This window comes from Mustela nivalis, assembly GCF_964662115.1.
Source record: "Mustela nivalis genome assembly, chromosome: 4".
NCBI classification, from domain to species: Eukaryota; Metazoa; Chordata; class Mammalia; order Carnivora; family Mustelidae; genus Mustela; species Mustela nivalis.
Genome location: NC_139023.1, coordinates 69,567,590 through 69,587,455, shown reverse-complemented (window position 1 = coordinate 69,587,455; position 19,866 = coordinate 69,567,590). Strand labels below are relative to the sequence as shown.

At 36.1% G+C, this 19,866-nt stretch overlaps 1 long non-coding RNA gene across 3 annotated transcripts in view; it reads left to right on the top strand.

The window, feature by feature from the left end:
- Positions 1-19,866, top strand: part of LOC309863548 — a 59,332-nt gene that overhangs the window by 9,951 nt on the left and 29,515 nt on the right. Inside the window, exon 2 of one of the 3 annotated variants that reach the window (XR_014311103.1) lies at positions 5,115-5,183. The exons of the other annotated variants lie outside the window; for them this stretch is intronic. This is a non-coding gene — a long non-coding RNA (uncharacterized lncRNA). The remainder of the gene's footprint in view (positions 1-5,114; positions 5,184-19,866) is intronic. 3 annotated transcript variants of the gene reach the window in all.

The following is a 19,866-nucleotide window of genomic DNA, read 5'->3' as shown; positions in this document are numbered from 1 at the left end:
GATAATTTGACTTTTTCTTTGCGATTTGGATGCCTTTAATTTCCTTTTGTTGTCTGATTGCTGAGGTTAGGACCTCTAGTACTATGTTGAATAGCAGTGGTGATAATGGACATCCCTGCCGTGTTCCTGACCTTAGCGGAAAAGCTCTCAGTTTTTCTCCATTGAGAATGATATTTGCGGTGGGTTTTTCATAGATGGCTTTGATGATATTGAGGTATGTGCCCTCTATCCCTACACTTTGAAGAGTTTTGATCAGGAAGGGATGCTGTACTTTGTCAAATGCTTTTTCAGCATCTATTGAGAGTATCATATGGTTCTTGTTCTTTCTTTTATTGATGTGTTGTATCACATTGACTGATTTGCGGATGTTGAACCAACCTTGCAGCCCTGGAATAAGTCCCACTTGGTCGTGGTGAATAATCCTTTTAATGTACTGTTGAATCCTATTGGCTAGTATTTTGTTGAGTATTTTCGCATCTGTGTTCATCAAGGATATTGGTCTATAGCTCTCTTTTTTGATGGGATCCTTGTCTGGTTTTGGGATCAAGGTGATGCTGGCCTCATAAAATGAGATTGGAAGTTTTCCTTCCATTGCTATTTTTTGGAACAGTTTCAGGAGAATAGGAACTAGTTCTTCTTTAAATGTTTGGTAGAATTCCCCCGGGAAGCCGTCTGGCCCTGGGCTTTTGTTTGTTTGGAGATTTTTAATGACTGTTTCAATCTCCTTACTGGTTATGGGTCTGTTCAGGCTTTCTATTTCTTCCTGGTTCAGTTGCGGTAGTTTATATGTTTCTAGGAATGCATCCATTTCTTCCAGATTGTCAAATTTATTGCCGTAGAGTTGCTCATAGTATGTTCTTATAATAGTTCGTATTTCTTTGGTGTTAGTTGTGATCTCTCCTCTTTCATTCATGATTTTATTTATTTGGGTCCTTTCTCTTTTCTTTTTGATAAGTCGGGCCAGGGGTTTATCAATTTTATTAATTCTTTCAAAGAACCAGCTCCTAGTTTCGTTGATTTGTTCTATTGTTTTTTTGGTTTCTATTTCATTGATTTCTGCTCTGATCTTTATGATTTCTCTTCTCCTGCTGGGCTTAGGGTTTCTTTTTTGTTCTTTCTCCAGCTCCTTTAGGTGTATGGTTAGGTTGTGTACCTGAGATCTTTCTTGTTTCTTGAGAAAGGCTTGTACCGCTATATATTTTCCTCTCAGGACTGCCTTTGTTGTGTCCCACAGATTTTGAACCGTTGTATTTTCATTATCATTTGTTTCCATGATTTTTTTTCAATTCTTCTTTAATTTCCCAGTTGAGCCATTCATTCTTTAGAAGGATGCTGTTTAGTCTCCATGTATTTGGGTTCTTTCCAAACTTCCTTTTGTGGTTGAGTTCTAGCTTTAGAGCATTGTGGTCTGAAAATATGCAGGGAATGATCCCAATCTTTTGATACCAGTTGAGTCCTGCTTTAGGACCGAGGATGTGATCTATTCTGGAGAATGTTCCATGTGCACTAGAGAAGAATGTGTATTCTGTTGCTTTGGGATGAAATGTTCTGAATATATCTGTGATGTTCGTCTGGTCCAGTGTGTCGTTTAAGGCCTTTATTTCCTTGCTGATCTTTTGCTTGGATGATCTGTCCATTTCAGTGAGGGGAGTGTTAAAGTCCCCTACTATTATTGTATTATTGTTGATGTGTTTCTTTGATTTTGTTATTAATTGGTTTATATAGTTGGCTGCTCCCACGTTGGGGGCATAGATATTTAAAATTGTTAAATCTTCTTGTTGGACAGACCCTTTGAGGATGATATAGTGTCCTTCCTCATCTCTTATTATAGTCTTTGGCTTAAAATCTAATTGATCTGATATAAGGATTGCCACTCCTGCTTTCTTCCGATGTCCATTAGCATGGTAAATTCTTTTCCACCCCCTCACTTTAAATCTGGAGGTGTCTTCGGGCTTAAAATGAGTTTCTTGGAGGCAACATATAGATGGGTTTTGTTTTTTTATCCATTCTGATGCCCTGTGTCTTTTGACAGGGGCATTTAGCCCATTCACATTCAGGGTAACTATTGAGAGATATGAATTTAGTGCCATTGTATTGCCTGTAAGGTGACTGTTACTGTATATGGTCTCTGTTCCTTTCTGATCTACCACTTGTAGGCTCTCTCTTTGCTTAGAGGACCCCTTTCAATATTTCCTGTAGAGCTGGTTTGGTGTTTGCAAATTATTTCAGTTTTTGTTTGTCCTGGAAGCTTTTAATCTTTCCTTCTATTTTCAATGATAGCCTAGCTGGATATAGTATTCTTGGCTGCATGTTTTTCTCGTTTAGTGCTCTGAAAATATCATGCCAGCTCTTTCTGGCCTGCCAGGTCTCTGTGGATAAGTCAGCTGCCAATCTAATATTTTTACCATTGTATGTTACAGACTTCTTTTCCCAGGCTGCTTTCAGGATTTTCTCTTTGTCACTGAGACTTGTAAATTTTACTATTAGGTGACAGGGTGTGGGCCTATTCTTATTGATTTTGAGGGGCATTCTCTGAACCTCCTGCGTTTTGATGCTCGTTCCCTTTGCCATATTGGGGAAATTCTCCCCAATAATTCTCTCCAGTATACCTTCTGCTTCCCTCTCTCTTTCTTCTTCTTCTGGAATCCCAATTATTCTAATGTTGTTTCGTCTTATGGTGTCACTTATCTCTCGAATTCTCCCCTCGTGGTCCAGTAGCTGTTTGTCCCTCTTTTGCTCAGCTTCTTTATTCTCTGTCATTTGGTCTTCTATATCACTAATTCTTTCTTCTGCCTCATTTATCCTAGCAGTGAGAGCCTCCATTTTTTATTGCACCTCATTAATAGCTTTTTGGGTTTCAACTTGGTTAGATTTTAGTTCTTTTATTTCTCCAGAAAGGGCTTTTATATCTCTCGAGAGGGTTTCTCTAATATCTTCCATGCCTTTTTCGAGCCCGGCTAGAACCTTGAGAATTGTCATTCTGAACTCTAGATCTGACATATTACCAATGTCTGTATTGATTAGGTCCCTAGCCTTCTGTACTGCCTCTTTTTCTTTTTTTTGTGTTGAATTTTTCCGTCTTGTCATTTTGTCCAGATAAGAGTATATGAAGGAGCAAGTAAAATACTAAAAGGGTGGCAACAACCCCAGGAAAATATGTTTTAACCAAATTAGAGGAGATCCCAAATCGTGAGATGGGAGAAAGGGGATAAAAAGAGATTCAAAAAGGAAGAAAGAAAAAAAAAAGAAAAAAGAAAAGAAAAGAATTAAAAAAAAGAAAACAAATAAGAAAAATATAAAAAAGCAAAAATATATATATTGGATAAACTAGTTAAAAAACGTTAAAAAAGAAAAAGGTAAAAGTTAAAAAAAAATTTACCAGAAGGCGAGAAAAAAAAACAAAAAATGAAAAAGAAAAAAATTAAATTAACTGCAAGACTAAAAAAAATTACAGGGAAAAAGCCATGAGTTCCGTGCTTTGCTTTCTCCTCCTCTGGAATTCTGCTGCTCTCCTTGGTATTGAGACCGCACTCCTTGGTAGGTGAACTTGGTCTCGGCTGGATTTCTTGTTGATCTTCTGGGGGAGGGGCCTGTCGTAGTGATTCTCAAGTGTCTTTGCCCCAGGTGGAATTGCACCACCCTTATCAGGGGCCTGGGATAGTAATCCGCTCGGGTTTGCTTTCAGGAGCTTAGCTTTTGTTCCGGAGGATGGGAAATACAAATGGCGGCCTCCTGGTCTCCGGCCCGGAGGAGCCGAGAGCCCAGGGCCCCACTCCTCAGTGCGCCCTCAGAGAACAGCGCCCAGTTACTCCCGTCTGCCTGACCTCCGGCCGCGCTCCGAGCTCACCGAGCCTGTGGCCGGTTCAAGGTAACACTGAGCTGTGAGCTTACTGTCGGCTCTGTCTCTGTAGCCGGCTTTCCCGTTCCAATACCCGCAAGCTCTGCGACACTCAGACACCCCCGATTCTTCTGTGACCCTGCGCGACCTGAGGCCACGCTGACCCCGCGTGGCTTCGCCCAGTTTAGCCTCTGGAGCGATGTCCCTCAGCGGAACAGACTTTTAAAAGTCCTGATTTTGTGCGCCGTTGCTCCGCCACTTGCTGGGAGCCGGCCCCTCCCCCCGGGGTCTATCTTCCGGTCGCTTTGGATTCACTTCTCCGCCGGTCCTACCTTTCAGAAAGTGATTGTTTTTCTGTTTCCAGAATTGCTGTTCTTCTTCTCTTCGATCTGCCGATGGATTTTCAGGTGTTTGCAATCTTTAGATAAGCTATCTAGCTGATCTCTGGCTAGCTGAAGTAGTCTCAGCCTGCTACTTCTCCGCCATCTTGACTCCTCCTCTCCTAGAATATCTTTTTGTCAATATATTGGATCTCTTCTCTCATATGTTGTCACAGTTGCCATTTTTATGATTTTTCCCTCTTTCTTCTTAGAAATTTTGAAGTTTTTTGCTCACATCACTGACTCAATTTGTTTGGACTCCGTTCTGTTCTACATGACTCCAATGAAAATTTTAATCCTGTTATTACAATGTTTAAAATTTCTTTAAAATGTTTGTTTTTTAATGTAATCTGTTCTTATTTACCCTCTGCTGTTTTTCTCATTCTGGTATGAAGTGACTTATATCCAGGCGTTGGGTTTGCAGACACATTGCTGCAATAGATTGTCCATGACTGTCCTTACTGTCAGTTTTGTATCGGTAAAAACCATGCTCTTGTACACAGCCTTAACTCAGTGTATAATACCTCAGAAACATTCATCTGGTACTGTAATGGAAAGTTCTGTTTTTACTTCTCAGTTTCTTTACTATAAGAAAGATAGCATATATTCTAAAACAGCCCTCCATTATTTAATTAGGTGCAGTCCACGAAAGATTGTTCTTCCCAGCCAGCACCACTCCAGGGCTCTTTCTGTCTCTGCTACTATTTATTTAGCTTCACTTGAAAGGTCATCTTCCTAGGATACAAGGGCCACTTTCCATTGCTATCTATTCCTGCCTTGTACAAATAGCCTTTTACTGGGTGAAGGCAATTGAGAAGGGAAGTGCAAGATCTCAGCTGTCTCAAAAGACAGCAGAGGGTGGCTACTTAGTTTTTTTTTCTTTTTTTATTTTTAAGATTTATGTATGTATTTGAGAGTGACAGCGAGAAGGAGAGAGAAAGAGGTGAGAGAGAGAAGAGAGAGTTGTGAGTTGGGGTGGGGCAGAGGGAAAAGGAGAGGGAAAAGGAGAAGACTCCCTGCTGAGGGCAGGGCCCCACTTGGGGCTTCATCTCACAACCCTGAGATCATGACCTGAGCTGAAATCAAGAGTCCAACACTTATCTGACTGAGCTACCCAGGCACACTTCAGGTTGTTGTTGTTGTTGTTGTTGTTGTTGTTTTGTCTTTTTTGTTTGTTTTTAAGATTTTATTTATTTATTTGACAGAGAGGAAGATCACAAGTAGGGAGAGAGGTAGAGAGAGAGGAGGAGGCAGGCTTCCCTCTGAGCAGAGAGCCCGATGCAGGGCTCAATCCCAGGACCCTGAGATAATGACCTGACCTGAAGGCAGAGGCTTAACCCACTGAACCACCCAAGTGCCCCCACCCTTCAGTTTTTTTATTAGTGTGGTATTTGTTGCTTGAAAACAAGCAGTAAAAATGAGTCAAAGCTTCTTTCTCTCCTCTTTATTTCCAGTTATGTCATTCTAGTTCAGAGAGTAGATTGCAGGCAGACCACTGGTAATGTTGCTTTATCCAGCTGCTGCAACATTAAAGTCGATGGAATTATCAGTCAGTGTCTGGCATATACATTTGATTCCTGTCCTTATGTTTTAAGCTATTGCTAATTATTGCCTTTCCTTATGATTTTGCCTGTAATTCATTTACATTGAGATCATGATCTCAACCCAAAAGTCAGGGTCTTCTAAATGCAGGTATAATCAACAGGGTAATGAATGTCATAGTCATTTTATTATTTACAGGGAAACAGTTAACACATTCAATTTGAAGCAGTGTTACTGAGTGGAAAGAAGGCCGGTGTCAGAAAATGTAGAGTCAAGATTTTAACCCTGTCTATTAATTATGTGATGTTATACTAGTCACTTATTTAGCCTTTAGGAATCTGTTTATTTTTTCATAAAGTGGCAATAATCATGCTTGTTCTAAGGATCTCACAGGGATGTTGTGAGGGCCAAATGGTGTAATACTTGTAAAGGACCTTTATAGTCATTAACACTCTAGATCCAATTATTTCTATCACTCCCATGACCTTGGCTTCATCAGTGGCAAGTGGAAACATCTGAGTTAACTGAGCTAACAGATCACAGAAGTGATTCATTAGTATTTATTTCTAATTTTTAACCATTAGTGAATGTAGGTTTTGGACATAAAAAGTAAATGGTAATTGTGAGTACAGTAGTCTCTGTCATTAAAAGAAAAAAGAAAAATAGACATCTTTTTTTTTTTTTTGCCAAGTTGTTAAATTCATGTGAATTTTACCTACTATCTAGGTTCTATAAATAGAGGGTTTCTTTAATAATTTTTTCCTCTTTACCCATAAGAACATGGGAATTTTCAGACTCTGTACTACCTCTTAGCTATGTAAAAGATAAACCAAATGAGACCAGAGAGTCACAGATAAACTTTTACTGTTATTATATTTGATTAGAACAAAAGAATAAACAAAATTAGAAGGTATTGTGTAGAAAAGGAAGCAATGAAAAATTGCTCTTTAATTGTCCTTAAGGCTAATTGGAAGCAGAGACTTCTAAATAGAGTTAAAACTTATAGGCTAATAAATGTCACACATCTTGTTATTAACATGAAAATTAGCAAACATATAAGGAGAGACTAGTTTGGAATATGGCACTTCCAAACACATGGAAATAAAACACAAATCAATTATATATTTTATTTTTAATTGGTATATATTGTACTCCTCTAGGAAGAAAGAATAATACAAACATCTGGGCTGTTAACCCTAGTTGCAAGTGAATGAGATGGCTTGCTTTATGGTATAGAAAACAACTTTTTTAAGAATTGAGTTTCTTTGCTGGAATATGACAAAAGCCTCTCTCTCTCTCTCTCTTTTCCCCCTTTAGCTCTAAGTTATTGAAAGAAGTCTGTAAGCCTGTCTTCATTTTCCATGTAATTTGACTTTCCCCTTCATTTTGCAGATAAGAAAACTGAGATAAAGAGAAATTGAAGAATATCAGTGTCCTTACTATTTTACATTTTGCATGTCTTTTTCCCATTTTTTTTTCTTAATAAACTAGTTCTTCCTTGAGTTAAAAACCATATCTTATCCGTTATAGGCCACCCCTGCCTTGGATACAGCTCCTCAGTGTGCACTTGCCCCAGAGCTCTATCCCTCTAATGCATGTTGCAAGGAAGGAGATGGCTAACAGCAGATCTGTGATCTTCCCCGTAGCCTCTGGGATTCCTTGAAACATTAACTTGGGAAATTCATAGAAGGATATTGCGTGTCCTGGAGGTTTTACAACATAACCCTATGTGCAAGGATTTGCTGGCAGGACTCATAGAAGTTATATCACAGCTACAGTTTATTGTAGAAAAATCAGCAAAAGGAAGAGGCACATCGGGCAGGTTCCAGGAGAGTTCCAAGCATGAGATTCCAGTTCTCTTCCAGTAGAATCTTTGAACAGTACTTACTTCTGACAGCAATGGTGTGTGACAGTACCTGTAGTGTATTGCTAATCAGGGAAGCTCCTTCAAGTCTTTGAGATTTCTTTTTTCAGCTTTATTGAAGTATAATTGACAAATAAAATTGTCATATATTTAAGGTGTACACTGTAATTATTTGATATATGTATACATTGTGAAAAGGCTTTTCTCATCTTGTTAATTAATACATTTATTACCTCACATATTTTGTGTGTGTGTGTGTGTGTTTCTCCTGTCTCAGTAAATTTCAGTTATACAATACAATGTTATAGGGACAGGTTAGTAAGGGGGTATAAACTTTCAGCTGTAAGATAAAAGTTTTAAGAATCAAATGTATAATGTGGTGACTGTAGTTGTTAACACTTAATTGTATAATTGACATTTGCTAAGGATTTCAGAAAACTTTACTGGGGATCAGCCATGTAGACGTGGCAACCATCTGTGGCTGACCTTATTCTCCAGCCTATCCACAGGTCAAGCTAATACCTGCATGACCCAAAGCCTTCACCATAGTCAAATTATTTGCATAGAGCAGATGTGGCCTAAGACCTCCAGTTAAACAGACATTCCCATCAGATAGGACATTTCAGGGGCTTAGAGATGATCTCCCAGGAGCTGGGGACAAAGTTAACTCTTTATTGCATACATATCTATATGTATGTATACTATATCTGCTATATACACTGTCTTTACTATATTGAGACTACTTTAACTCTATCTCAGATAAATCAAAATTGGTTGAAATTGCTATGTCCCTCATTGTTGAGATTGTGCAACAAGTAATTGTAGGGGCTACAGATGAGATATAGTAGCACTGAAGCCAGATAAAAAAGCTCAAGAGATCAAAGAGCTGATGGCTTCTCTAGGTTGAAGTGGTCAATGTCAATTAGCCTATTCTCTTGTGACCTCAGGTTCCTAAATGAGGGGAGTTTGGAAGATATTTGGCAACCATATCTAGTGGGAGTAAAGAGACCTCCCCATTACCAGTCAAGCTGTGGGTTTTCTATCCCTTATTCTTTCTGCCAGCTAACTGAACTTGATACTAGGGAAAACCTATTGTATCTCATGGGTTTTATTATCAATCCAAACCCAAGATATCTGATAGTTGAGGAGAGTGGATATTGGATTATCTAACTAATATTATTTGTGATGCCTACAATAAAATTGATCTCTGTAATTTTTCCAATTAATTGCATTAGCACTTGCCAAGCTTTATTAGCAGTATATCCATTCTCTGTTTTTTGAGCTCTTCTCACCATTATTCTCATCTCTGATGTGGTGACTTGTGCGAGAAATCTGGAGGCACACCCAGTCAGTGTCACTGTGGTCCATATTAATTTATTAAAAATAGGGGGAGAAGACCGAGATCTAGGACTTCTCCTTAGGAGATCCTTAAGCTTATATACAAAGTAGTCTGTATTGAGAAGAGAGATCATTGCTAAGGATTAAGGTGTTGAGAAGAAAATAAAAACTAGTGAGACAATGGAGTTTGTGTGATCAGAGGAGACACATGCAATGTGTGTGTCCACCACTATTCCTTGTGGCTAGTCACAAATAATGTTCATGATGCTCAGTGAGAATCTGGTGGAACCACTATGTGTGGGAATCAGTGGGATTCAAAATGAGTACAAGGTAAGCATATTCCATCTCTGGTTGGGTAAGCAGGTCTCTGACAGCCTTGAGAAGCCATCCTTCCTCTTAATGTAAAACTTGCTTAAAAGAGGGCATAGTATTTTAGAAAGCATACATGATCAAGGAAACTTGTCAGTATCCTTTCTGACTAGTATTACTTACTTGTATTAACCAACCATTTATGCTGAAAATAATGACATAGAGGGAAATAGGAAGATAAAGCAACTCATATTTCTCTTCTTTTTAGTTCTGAATGACCCATCAGTAAGCTGAAGGTAGAGCATGTTAATAGAATGTGTGTGTATCAAGAAGTGAAATAAAAATTGTTGAGTTACTTTTGTGCAGAATTTCCATTCTGTTAAGAACAAAATACATATGCAATTATTAACTATAAAATACAAATTATGTAATTTTAGTGATTCTGCATATGAGTCATATGCTTTTATATTTTTATTTAAAACTACATTTTACTGTATAGAGGTGCCTGGGTGGCTCAGCAGATTAAACATCTGCCTTTGGCTCAGGTCTGGGGTCCTGGAATTGAGACCCATGTCTTGATCCTTGCTCAGCAGGGAGAGAGGAGTCTGCTTCTCCTCTTTCCTCTCCCCAACTCATTCTCTCTCTTTCTTTAAAATAAAAATCTTAAAAAAAAAAAACAAAACCTACATTGCACTATATAAAGATGCTATTTAAACTTTGAATTTTTCTTTACTTAGAAAGGCATCAAATAGCAAAGAAGTAGAAAAGACCTTGTCTTTCAAATACTAGGGATCTGATTGATCACTGATTGCTGCTTCTGATCACAGAGATGGAAAGTAGTGGGAGGTCAGGGTTGCTGCACTTTACCCTGTTGCTACAAACCCCCCCACAGGCTGAAGTGACTTCCAGGAAATTTAAAGAGCTAGTGCACTTTTCTTCCTTCTTCTTTTTCTTCTTTTTCCCCTTTTGAGAGCAATATGTTAAAGTCTAGAACATTAAAAAACAACTGTATAGGGAAAATAAGGTAATGATTACATGTCCAAGAAAGTCTCAAAAAAGGGCTAAGAGGTCTTAAATTTACACCAGGCTGATCCTCAGCATGAAGATAGTCTACAACAATAAAAAATGAATAAATAAATAAAAATAATAACAATATATAGCAAATACTGGGGAAAGGGAAGGGGGAGAATCTGATTTCCATGTTACCACATTGTGAGATTCAACAGCCTAATTTTCAACCAAACAATCACAAAGCATATGAAGAAACAAAAAAGTATGGCTCATTCAAAGAAAAAACTATATCAAGACTGTCACTGAGAAAGGCCTGATGGCAGATCTCCTAGAAAACAACAACAACAACAACAAAAAACCCTCTAAAACAACTGTTTTAAAACTATTCCAATTTGCGACAACATGGATGGAACTAGAGCATATCATGCTTAGCGAAATAAGTCAAGCAGAGAAAGACAACTATCATATGATCTCCCTGATATGAGGAAGTGGTGATGCAACATGGGGGCTGAAGTGGGTAGGAGAAGAATAAATGAAACAAGATGGGAATGGGAGGGAGACAAACCATAAGTGACTCTTAATCTCACAAAACAAACTGAGGGTTGCTGGGGGGAGGGGGGCTGGGAGAAGGGGGTGGGATTATGGACATTGGGGAGGGTATGTGCTTTGGTGAGTGCTGTGAAGTGTGTAAACCTGGTGATTCACAGACCTGTACCCCTGGGGACTAAAAATATATGTTTATTAAAAAAAAAAAAAAAAAAAAAAAAACAAAACTATTCCAAGAACTAAAAGAAGATGTGAGGAAAGTCAAGAAAATGATGGATGAACAAAATGAAAGTATCAATAAGAGAAAATTTTTTAAAAAACTGAAAAGCTAAAATGTATAATAACCAAAATAAAAAATTAATTAGGATACAAAGGCATATTTGAGCAAGCAGTAGCAATCAGTGAACTTGAAGACAAGACAATGGAAGTGATCAAATCCAGGGAAAAGAAAGAAAAACAACTGAAAAAAAAAGTAAACAGAGCCTAAGGGAACTGGGGGATACTATAAAGTAGACCAATATATGTATTCTGAGAATTCCAGTAGAAGAGATAGAGAAAGGGATGGAGGGATTATTTGAAGAAACAAGGGCTGGAAACTACCCAGGGACATGAATAGACATACACATCTAAGAAGCTCAAAGAACTCCAGGTAGTATAAGCTTAAAGATACCCACTCCATCTTATTATATTTAAAAAAAAAAAAAAAAAAAAAGATACCCACTCCAAGACATACTTAAACTCTTGAAAGATAAAGACAGGGAAAATCTTAAAAGCCGCAAGAAAGAAGTAACTAATTATACAGAAAGGATCTTCAACAGGTTTATCAGATTTCTCATCAAAAACTTTGGAGACCAGGAGGTAATGGGCTGATATAATCAAAGTGCTAAATAATGTCAAAGTCAAGGGTTACATATCCAGCAAAAGTGTCCTTCAAAAGTGAGGAAGAGATAAAAATATTCCCACATAAACAAAAGCTGAGGGAAGTTGTTGACATTAAATCTGTCCTGAGAGAAATGCTTTAGGGAGTTCTGCAGGGTGAAATGAAGACATTAGATAGTAACTTGAAGCAATATGAAGAAATAAAGATCTCAATAAAAATAAACACATGAGCAATGATAGAAGCTAATATTATTTTAACAATGGTTTGTAACTCCTTTTTTTTTGTTCTTGACTTGATTAAAGAAACTTGTTTTAAAAAATCTAATTATGTGAAATCTAGTATAACTTTAATTTGTAACTCCAAATTTTGTCTTCTACATAAATTAAGAGACTAATATACTCAAATATTATTAACTGATAAAGATGTAATTTTGTGATATCAATAACTAAAAAGGTAGGAATAATGCTGTGATGGAGGAGAGTTTTTTTGGTATGTTGCTGAAGTTAAGCTATATAAATTCAAATTAGAATATTACAACTTTAGGATGTTAAAAGGAATCCCTATGGTAACCACAAAGAAAACAGCAATAGAATATACACACTAGGAAATAAAGTTATTTAAACATTTTACTATAAAAAACTTAAAACATTAATGCAGGAAATAAGGGACAAAAAGTCTATAAAGTGAATGAAAAACAAATAACAATGATAGAAGTGTTTTTTTTAATAATTAATTTAAATGGGTTAAATTCTTCATTCAAAAGATATAGATTGGAAGATTGATAAAAACATATAATCCAGCTATATAATGTTTACAAGATTCACTTTAGATCTAAAGATATAAATGGAATGAAAGTGAAAAGATGGAAAAAGATACCCCTTACAAATAATAATCCAAAGAGAGCAGGAGTGGTTGTACTAATATCAGACAAAATAGATTTTAAATCAAGAAAGGTTATAAGAGACAAAGAAGGTTATATTAATAAAATGTTCAATTTAACAAGTAGATATAACTATTACAAACATAAACCTAATGTCAAGTATTCAAAATATATAAGCAAAACTTGCAGAATTGAAGGGAGAAATGGACAGTTTTACAGTAATGTTTGGGTATTTCAATATCTCATTCTCAATAATGTAGAGAACAGTGAAGATAAATAAGGAAATTAAGGACTTACACAGCACAATAAAACAGCTAGAGCTAACAGATCTATACAGAACATTCTACACAACAACAGCACACACATTCTTCTCCAGTGCACATGGAACATTTTCTAGGATAGACCATATGTTAGTCTACAAAAGAAGTCTCAGTAGATTTAAAAAGATATCATTCAAAGTATCTTCTCTGACCACAACAGGATGAAATTATAAATCAATCACAGTTAAAATGAGAAAGTCCAGAAACTTATGGAAATTAAATAGTACACTCTTAAAATAACCAATGTATAAGAAGAAGTCACAAGAAAAACTAGAAAATAATTAAAGACAAATGAAAATGGAAACACAATATACCAGAACTTACAGGACACCGTGAAAGTGGTACTAAAGGGAAACTTACAGCTATTACACATTAAAAAACAATTAAGATCTCAAATCAACAACCTAACTTTACTTAAGGAACTAGAAATAAGAACAAAGACAAACTAAACTCAAAGTTCTTTCAAGAAAGTAAATAATAATGATTCAAGCACAAATAAGATAGAAAATTAAAGAAATAGAGAAAATTAATTAAATCAAAAGTTGGTTCTTTGAGAGGTGCATGGGTGGCTCAGTTGGTTAAGCGTCTGCCTTTAGCTCAGGTCCTGATCCTGGGATCGAGCTTCAGGAAGGGATCCCTCCCTGCTTAGGGGGAAGCCTGCTTCTTCCTCCCCCTACTGCTTGTGCTCTCTCTCTCTCTCAAACAAATAAATACAATATTAGGAAAAAAAAGTTGGTTCTTTGAAAAGATCAACACAATTGGTAAATATTACCAAGATTAACTAGAAGACTCATTTACTAATCAGAAATTAAAATGGGACATTACTACAGATGCTAGAAATGAAAAGGATTATATGAAAGTACTACAAACAATCCTAAAACAGCAAATTGGGTACCTTACATGAAATGGACATACCCTTAGAAACATGAAAGCTACCAGGAGATAAACTATGAATAGACTTACAACTAGTAAAGAGATTGAATCAATGATAAAAAATCTTTAGACAAAGAAAAGCCCTGGATCAGACTGTCTTCACTGATAAATTCTATGAAACATCTGAAAAGCTAATACCAGTCCTTCTCAGTTTTTTTTTTTCCAGAAAACTGAAGAGGAGGAAACACTTCATCACTCTATCTATGAGCCAGCATTACCCTGATATCAAAGTCAGACAAACATTATGAGGAAAGAAAATTAAAGACCAATGGCCTTCATGAACATTGATGCAGATGTCCTCAGCAAAATACTAGAAAACCAAAATCAGCATCACATTAAAATTATTATATACCATAACCAAAGGGAATTAATTTCTAGAATGCAAGGATGTTATTGCATATGAAAATTGATCAAAACACCATGTTAACAGAATAAAGAGGGAGAAAAATCATATGACCATATCAATTGCTGCAGTAAAATTATATGATAAAAACAGTCAACAAGCTAGGGAGAGAAAAAAAGTCTACCTCAATGTAATAAAAGCCATATATGAAAAACCCACAGAGCAGTATACTAAAGGTGAAAGACGGAAAACATTTCTGCTAAGATTAAGAACAAGGAAAAGATGATCCTTCATCATAGTGTTGGAAATTCTATTCAACATAGTATTGGAAGTTCTAGCCAGAGAAATTAGACAAGATAAAAAAAGGCATCCAAACTGGAAAGGAAGAGGTAAAATGATATCTGTTCATAGGTAATATTATCTTATATGTAGAAAACCCTAGAGATAGCACCAAAAATCTGTTAGAGGTAATAAGTTCAATAAAGTAGCAGGATACAAAGTGAACACACAAAAGAGTTGCATTTCTATATACTAATAATGAACAATCTGAAAAGACAGTAATGAAAACTATTCCATTTATAATAGTATAAAAAAAGAATAAAATATTTAGGGATTAACTTAAGAGGTGAAAAACTTACACAATAAAAACAACAAAATATTGCTGAAAGAAATTAGAGAACACATAAATAAATAGAAATACAACCTATGTTTATAGAATTGAAGACTTAATATTGTTAAGATGTCAGTACTACCCAAAGTGATTTACAGATTCAGTGCATTCCCTATTAAAATTGCCATGATGCTTTTGCAGAAATAGAAAATGTTATCCTAAAATTCATATGTAATCCCAAGAGATACTGAATAGCCAAAACCATCTTCAAGAAGAAAAACAAAACTGGGAAACCAACATCTGATTTCAAAAGTTACTGTAAAGCTACAGTAATCAGAACAGAGTAGTACTGGCATAAAGACCAATACGGAGACCAATGGAATGGAATAAAGAGCCCAGAAATCAGCACTCACGTACATGGTAAAATGATTTTTGACAAAGATGGGGAAAACTACTCAATGGGGAAAGAACAATCTCTTCAACAAATGGTGCTGTGAAAACTGGATATCCATAAGTAAAAAAATGAAGTTGGACCCTTGCCTAACACCACATACAAAAATGAACTTTAAATGGATCAAAGCGCTATGTATAAGGAATAAAAAATTTATAAAACTCTTAGAAGAAAACAAAGAGTGAAGTCTTCATGACATTGGATTTGGCAATATTTGACAATATGACACCAAGAGCATAGATAATAAAAAATACACAAACTGGAATTCACAAAATTTTAAAAAATGTGTATTAAAAGCAATATCAACATATCAACAGAGTAAAAAGGCAATTCACAGGATGGGAGAAAACATTTGCGAAATATATATCTGATAAGGGATTAATATCAAGAATATATAAAGAACTCCTAAAACTCAAAAAAACAAAAACAACTCAAAAAATGAGCAAAGGACTTGAATAGACATTTCTTCAAAGAAGACAGTACAAATGGCCAATAAGCATGTGAGAAGATGCTCTCAACACACTAATCAAACTAAATCAAAACTACAAGGAGATACTACCTCATACCCTTTAGGTAAGCTAATATCAAACAAAAAACAAAACAAAATAACAAGTTGTTGGTAAGGATCTGGAGAAAACTTGTGCACTCTTGGTGGAAATACAAAATGATGCCACCGCTATATATAGTAGCTCCTCAAAAAATTAAAAATAGAATTGCCTGATGATCCAGCATTTCCACTTCTGGATATATACCCAAAAGAATTGAAGGCAAGGTCTCATAGAAATATTTGTACACCCGTCTTCATGGAAGAATTATTCACAGATGCTACAATATGGAAGCAACCTAAATGTCCATCAACAGATGAATAAATAAGCAAAATGTGTAGAAATACAATAGAATATTATGCAGTCTTAAAAAGGAAGGAAATTCTGATATATACTATGACATGGGTGGACCTTAAAGATATAATGCTAAGTGAAATAAGCCAGTCACAAAAAAAAAAAAGACAAGTACTGTGTGACTCCCACTTGTAAGTGATACTTAGTGTAGTCAAAATCATAGAGACACACAGTAGAGTGGTGATTGCCATGGCCTGGGGAAGAGGGAAGGGGAGTTATTTAGTGGTTATAGTTTTGGTTTTATAAGATGAAAGGGATTATGGAGATGGATGGCAGTAATGGTTGTACAAGATTATGAATATATTTAATACCATTGAACTCTACACTTAAAAATGGGTTAAGATGGTAAATTTCATGTTATGTGTATTTTACCATAATAAAAAAATAGGAACTAAAAAACACTATGACAAGTCAAAAGTAAGACCTAAGAAGAAAAGAAAAAAACAATATTTTAATATCTGTAATGGCATTATATTCCTGTTTATTATCAGGTGACCCTGTTTGCACTGGACTTTGCAAAATTAGTAGCCAGAAACTTGCAGTGCAAGTTTCATTTAAGCATTAAGAAATACTCTATGATCAGCCTAAAATGCAGTTGAATTAGCTGATAAAATTCTTCAAGAATTATAGGAAAATAGAAGCATGTTGCAGAGATACAATGAAGTTGGACTGGCCGGAGTCTTAAACCTGAATCAGACAAATATGGTGGGGGCTGGAGAGTCTTTGTGACAAAAACATATCTTGAGCACTATCCATTGCACCAATGAGAATTATTTCAGGTTAACTCCTCTATCACATATTTCAGGCTAATTAAAAAAACTCTCTGATGTAGATTTTGAGGACAGTATTTTGAAAACAGCAACATCTGAAGTGTGAATTTCTGATGAGGGCACTTTAAAAGTTAACCAACCAGCTCTAGAGTATTAGATTAAAATTCCCTTGCCTGCACATGCATTCAACCGTTTACTTTTCTCTGGTGATGTAATGCCCAGGCCATTCCCTCTTGGGAACTCTAGAACCCCTTCCCTTCCAGCCAGACAGGGACTGATTCTCTCCCATTATCTTTTACATATATTTAAATCTATTCCATCTTTAAAATCAAAGCTAGTCTTCATTCTTATGTGTGTCTGCGCACACACACACACACACATGCACACATACACACACAAGCTGCCTAGACTTGCTATCACTCTCATTACCACCATGTAATTACAAACCATGTAACCTCTTAGTAATGCCTTAATTTCATTATAAGTTGAGGACACTAATATTTATTTGTAGAGAATTTTGTTTTCATCTTCCCCTTTTCAGTTTAAATTATACTTTCCCTGGAAAGCCCTCCATGACTTAATTGCCCTTCCTGTTTCCCTTGTAATGCTCTATCTCCCCTTTCATATCAGTCATCATGCACCATTATTCCTTTACTTGTTTATATGTCTAACACAATGCAAGCTTTGAGACCAGATAATTGACATATATTACTCACAATTGTTTCTCTAGTGCCTGACAGAATGGCTGCCTAATAGCATTAATTTAATACATTTGATACATTTTGTATTCATTTGGAAATATCTATATGGTTTGCAGCTGAATTTGGTACTATATAAAGAAAAAATTCTTATTCAAGCTTCCAGGGTTTTTTTGTTTTGGGTTTTTTTTTTTTTTCTATTCTAAAGATATAGAGCTTTCCTATAGCTATTTACCTCTCTGAATGTTAAGTGCTTATAAGGTTTAGAGATACCTTCTGGCTAACTTCAAAAAGAACATTTGCAATATCATGTCTATATATCTTCTTCCCATCCATATTGTACTACCACTACCCCCTCCTAAAGAAATACACCAATTTGTTTTCTCTGGATGACCATGATTGATGGCCAGAGCAAGAGACTCTCTGAAGCCTTGGTCATAGCAGCCAGAGTGTCACTCAACCAGGACTGATGAAAACAAGATGGAATATCACTGTTTGTTGAGTTTAATTGTCCCTACAAAACTTAAGACATTCCCTATGGAAAGATATAATTATAAGAGTTTAAAGTTCCTCCTGGAACAATTTACTTAAAAAAAAATAATCACTCATGTTATCAAAATTGCCACATGCACACATACACACAACTCACTTAGTAATAGTCTTTGAAGATACTTTTCACCCCTATGTGTTCATTTTATAGATGGGGAAACAGGTTTAACAAGAACTAACCCAAGGTCTAGAAGCTAGTGAGGAGGATCAGTCTTCAAACACCAAGTCCTGGGCCTTTCCACCTCACCAAGATGTTTCCACAGAGGAGTAAAATGCCTCAATCTTAGACACTTTATATAATGTTCAGTACACGTATGAAACTAAATTGAGACTGAAGAATGGCAATCATCTCAGTAATAAGAATTTCCTTTGGGGTTTTCTACTATAAGCACTTGCCTTTCGAGATATAAAACTATCTATAAAGGGGAAGACAAACTCAGTGCAGCTCTCAATCTTAAACACAGACACTATGATTAACTTTCATAGAAATAACCAAAATATAACACTGAACTTTATTGCTTCAAAGTGCTCAAAGGAATTTGCATTTTGGAATTCACCAAATAGTATTAAATAGTCTTTGTAGTCAAAGGCCAGGGTTGATTTTCCTTGGTGTCCTCCATGCCTAAAATGGCATCTGTCACCTTGTAGGGACTTTGTACGTGTTAGCAGATGAAGAGGGAAGACTTGCCCCCTCTAACCTTTGTAAGCTCACTCTTGCACACCCATCCTAATGACAGGCAGTGTGGGTAGCTGGTGAGTGTGGACTCTGAAATCAAGCTGCCAGCTTGAAAGTCCAGACATACATGTCTATAACTGGCTATAATTGCAATATCTACATGATAGGCTTACAACATTTTAAAGAAGAAATGACTTATATGTGCTTAGAGTAGTGCCTGGCATTTAATAAGCTTTATCTGTGTTTATAATTATAAATATGGGTCCTAGGATCATAACTATGGATGCCGTGATTTAACAGATGTTGCATGGAAAAGACTAAATGAATTTATAAGATCCAATGTATATATTTATGCAGATGCATAAATTTGGGATTTATTACCATATCATTTTTATGAAATTAGTTTGTAGTTATCCATCTTTTAAAAAATTCCTTCCCTCCTTCCCCTACAAAAGAAAAGTGGCTACTAGAAATTTATAGTTATGTTCTCTTAATCTATCATGATATTTAGTTGATTAAGCCAAAATAAGTATTGGTGAAGCAATATTACATAACGGAGATGGGTTCCTGATTTGTACAGGATGTCAACTTACAACATGTGATAGCTATAATAGGGGGAGACTGTCTGACCCAGGTATTTCTCTAAACAACACCAAGAGAGGATATTTACTGGGACAAGAAATGTTGATTATAACTGACCGAATCCTCATTATGGAATATATAGTAACATAAGCATAAATTACAAATGCCTATGAGGTGCCCAGTACATACTTCTTTGAAGAATGAACAGAATGGAATAGAAAAAGCTTGTGTGGGGGTTGCACCTGGGTGGCTCAGTGGGTTAAGGGTCTGCCTTCAGCTCAGGTCATGATCCCAGTCCTGGGATCAAATCCCACATCATGTTCCTTGTTCATCAGGAAGCCTTCCTCTCCCTTTGCCTCTACCTGCCACTCCCCTGCTTGTGCATTCTCTCTATCAAAAAAAAAAAAAAAAAAAAAAAAAAAAGAATAAAATCTTTAAAAAAAAAAT